We start from the raw sequence: 4,994 nt of genomic DNA, 5'->3' as shown, positions 1-4,994 counted from the left end.
CGGACAAAATACAAAGAATAAAGAGAAGAGCCGCTAGACCTACCCAACCAACCACCCGACGTCCTCTGCCGTTTTTTTTAGTTAGGTGCTTGGTACGGGTAGGTCTAGCAGCTCTTCTCTTTATTCTTAGTATTTTGTCCGTGCCCGACCGTCTTTATCCGGAAGACGGCAGAGGACGACAAAGCCGGATCATCGGAGTCAGCCTCCGGTGTGGGTCAGCCCTGCTTGATACTCTGGGTTTATTTTCCACTTCTTTACTTTCTTTTTCTTTTTCTTTACTTTTAATGAAAAGCAAGCAATTATTTTTGCAGTTACTTTTACTATATATATACACATACACAGACATACGCACACAGACACATATACACAAACATATACATATCCTCTCCATTCCCTCTCTCTCTCTCTCTTCCCCCCCCCTCTCTCTCTCTTCTCTCTCTCTCTCTCTCTCTCTCTCTCTCTCTCTCTCTCACTCGCTCTCTCTCCTTATCTCGCGCCACTTCTTGCATCCACACTCGACGCCCTTTCCTCACATTAACTTTATTTCCACATTTGACAAAATGTGATATTTTGTAAATTTACATATTTGTGTTTGTGTTTACTGTCTCCTGACGAAGGCCAAGGGCCGAAACGTTGTTTGTTTTGTGTTGTTCCCTTATATATGAGTCACATCTACTCATTTTATTTTTTTATCTCCATTTTATTGGCTCAGTTAGGCACCTCTAGCTTAAGCAATTATAACAATGGCATGTTTCGAATAATAATGATCAAGCGTTAACTACAAAACATCAAACCATCCATCCTCACTGTCAATGCGTACTTATTTGCAGGTCTGATAACCCAAACTGTTATGGGCTTATTGCTGTTATTGTGCGACTATGTGGTCTTGTGGTATGACACTCACTTTCGGATCGGAAGTTCCTGGGTTCGAGCCTCGCTCGGCGCATAGTTGAGTCCTTGGAAAACGCTCTTTACGCACATTCTCTCACAGTATTCAGGTATAAAATGAGTACCTGGCTGCTAACAGCGTTGTCTCTGTCCGAAAAAAATTATAATATCGTCTAACAGGCGTGATGTCCCGTCCTCCATGTTAAGTGTTGCTGCTGGCCAGGGACCCCCTGTAAAGCGCTTTGAGCACGTTTAGTGGATATTGCGCTATATAAAAGCTCAATTTTTAAAATATTTCTTTTAATGGAAATACTCTCAAACCAGCACCAAAATATTGTCCATTACTTAATTGTTAAATCAAGGCCAATAATTGCGTTCTGTTATCAGACCTGCAAATAGTATGCACGTCGACCATTCAATATGATTACACTACGACTTCCATCATCGCCTGTAAGCCTTGTAAATCGTACTACAATCACCAGAACCACACCCAAAACAACCGTATCACTACCACAATAATATCCATACCATATTATCACCACCAGAACAACAACTACAACGACATTTTTTACAAATACATGATCTAAAATCATCACCACCAGCATCACTACCACTTCCACCACCAGCACCACCGCCCCTTCTTCCTCCAAATTCTCCTCCAACACAATCGATTAAATAAAGAGTCGAGAAGAGCTATATATATATAATAAATTGAAGTCAATGGCATAGCATCGGGGCCAATTTTTTGCGATTATTGTCACCCATCCTATTACTGAACACGCTTAACATTGTTTGACTTTATTACTAGACAAGACATCATACCGACTAGCCATTGTTTCTACCACTACCACTACCTTCATTTCCACAACAAACAACCATACCACTTCCTCTGACACCACCACCACCACCACAACTACCACCACCACTACCACCACCACCAACACCACCAACACCACCACCACCACAACGACCACCACTACCACCACCACCACCAAACACTTCCACCACCACTACCACCACCACAACCACCATCACCATCCCAGCAATTTCAAGCTTGAACAAAAACAACCAGCACAACAACAGCAACACAGTGACAACAGAGTACTAATCAGCTAATGGTTGCATGTGGCACTCACAACAATTGCAACGACGCAATCCCTTCAGCCTGCACTGCTCTGGTGTTTTCTGACAAAACACAGTATCTTTACTTAAACCAGAAAGCATTTACTTCAAATATCAATCCACTTAACTGACCCTTATCTTGCCAATACGTCTCAAACTGGAGACTTATCAAATGTCTTAGGTTAGAGTCCTTTTTTGTGCAAGTTGAAGGTCGCTTTTATCAACCGATATTTATGGGGACTTTTCTTCTGGCCGAGATCGACCCCGGGATGAGGACAAGACCTTTTTCTGACTGTCCATACAGTAGTGATTGGGTGGCTGAGTCTGTAAGATCTGTCGGAAAGTACTTTGCGGTGGACAAGTATTATCCAAAAGTAGCAAGCAATTGCTATTGTTCGATTAACGTTATAGAAACCAGGATAAACTCAGGAGTCCCTGGGTCTAATGTCTCATAACTCTCTCCTTACCAGCCATTTTCAGGATTTCCCCCAAACTTCACACCCAACTAAAACAAAAATATATTTTTATCGCTCAAACACAATAGCAGTAAAGTTCTTGCGATATATTAATTTCTTTAGCACTCTACAACGCACTGTTCACTTTCTTTAAATTGTATGATGTACAAAAGAAATTTGATTAGGAAAATTGTTGGTTGCATCGTAACGAATGTGACGATTTTCCTTTAGTTGGTAAGGAGGGTGTTAAGGACTAGATACTCTTTTTCTGCCCAAATGAAAACAAAAATGTTTTGTCATGAAATAGTATCTCGTTGTGCTGTCACCGCATCCATTCACTGACTCACATCGTTACATCTTACCATCAAAAATGCTTCTCCATTCTACGTTCTAATGAAATAGTCTCGACCCGTGATTACAATGAAACCGGACAGCTTTCGTTATAGCTTTAATGACAAGGGGGATAGTGGCAACGCAAACAGGGGGTAGTCTTATTTATTATGATGGACTTGTGTGACATTATTAAGTAGATCTCTTTTCATCGAAACTATTCATCCACCTTCCATATCCTCGTCGCCATCATCATCATCATCATCATCATCATCATCATCATCATCATCATATTCATCGTCAAATTCATCATCACTACAGCCCAACAAACCGCCACCATCACTACCTTCCCCCACCACTACCACCACCACCAACACCACCATCATCATCATCATCATCATCATCATCATCATCATCATCATCATCATCATCATCATCATTACTATTGCAAACACTGATAATCTCTGAAAACGGTACAAATTTTATACCACGACCGATTACCTTCGAGCCTTCCAGAGTATTAGTCGTGATTGCAGAGGCGAAATGATTGTAGATCTGTGGTTCAAACAAGGATCGGATTGGCTAGAATAAACACAGTGCGTAGTCGGTGTTGCCCCTCGATCGATACCGTACCTTAGTTCTATAATTAAACAAGTTTACACAAATCGCTGGTATCGATCCGGCGGTACCCTTTTTCAACCAATCTATTAAAGGCATCAATTAAAATCCACCGATATGTGGGGGATAAACGACTGGCTTTATAACCAGTTAACTGCGGTACTCTAGAAAATCACGTATTTTAAAATTTGGACAGAAAAGTCGTCCTGCAAATATCGATCGATTTAAATGACCCTCATATTGGCAAAAATTCTCAAACCTGGGACTTCGGGAGGTTTTCAAGGAATCCAAGGTTTGAGAGTTTTTTGAGAAGATGAGGGCCATTGAAATCGATCGATATTGGAAGGACGAGTTTTCTGGCCAATTTTTTTAATACGTGTCTTTTCATAGTGTGGGGGTTAACTGGTTAAAATAATTTAGAGATGAACTGATAATGACAGGGTGGTGGTGATGATGATGATGATGATAAGGTTAAATACCGTGAAAGCAGTTGGTGCGTTTTATTCTTGTTCCTGCGCTTCGGGCAATGGCCACATTGCGAAATCTGTGCATTATGAGAAGCGCCACTTATTGAAAGTAATAGAAATAAAGACAACAAATACCCAATATAGATAACTGATCATTTGTTTTATAATAATATGTGATTATCTTTTACAATTGCAGAGAATATAATATATCTTAAAGAACACGCTCATCTCCGCTATATCAATTGATAATATGCGTTTAGGTTAAATACTCACAACATCCGCCAGCCAGGTAAAATATACCAACACACAACACTGTGTCTTTATCTTAACCTTCATAGTCTGATTAATAGAATTTAGTGAGAAATAATCATTAGCAGGTTGTTTAAAACAATAACAAAGAGCTGAGTGACGGCGACGGTCGGGCACTGATCATTGCCGTTGTAAACTTATAGATAGAATGCGCTTGGCCAAGGAGTTCACAACATTGCCATCCGGAAGTATAACGGACCAACACACAAACTCTGTGTAACCATGAACTTTTATAGTCTGGTTAATACAGTTTAGTGAGAACAACTCACAAACGCGGATGGCAAAAACAATAACAAAGGCCTGAGTGGGCGTCATCTGCATACTATCTATAGATAGAATGCGCTTGGCCAAGGAGTTCACAACATTGCCATCCGGAAATATAACGGACCAACACACAAACTCTGTGTAACCATGAACTTTTATAGTCTGGTTAATACAGTTTAGTGAGAACAGCTCACAAACGCGGGTGGCAAAAACAATAACAAAGGCATGAGTGACGTCATCTTCGAACTATCTATAGTCTGACACTGACCAAAAGATTACGTCAAAAGACAAATCTTTGGCCACAAAAGAAGACAAATCGTGAGTTGTATTTAATAGTTCAACCAATGGGATCACATGTTTCCTTGTGCACAACTAACGAAACTCACAAGGCGGTGTACAAACCTAAAGAAAATGATATCAAAATATAAGTCCTCGTCGGTCTCGGTTCACTTGTAGCCTGACACTAGAACCGTAGCCATCGTTAAGTTCTCGCCTGACACTGAAACCCAAAAAGACTTGCATTTTGACGTCATTATTTGGT

This window comes from Berghia stephanieae, chromosome 3 (assembly GCF_034508935.2).
Source record: "Berghia stephanieae isolate SIO BIC M18660-M18661 chromosome 3, UCSD_Bste_1.3, whole genome shotgun sequence".
Taxonomy (NCBI): domain Eukaryota; kingdom Metazoa; phylum Mollusca; class Gastropoda; order Nudibranchia; family Aeolidiidae; genus Berghia; species Berghia stephanieae.
Note: the sequence above shows the minus strand (reverse complement) of the source record.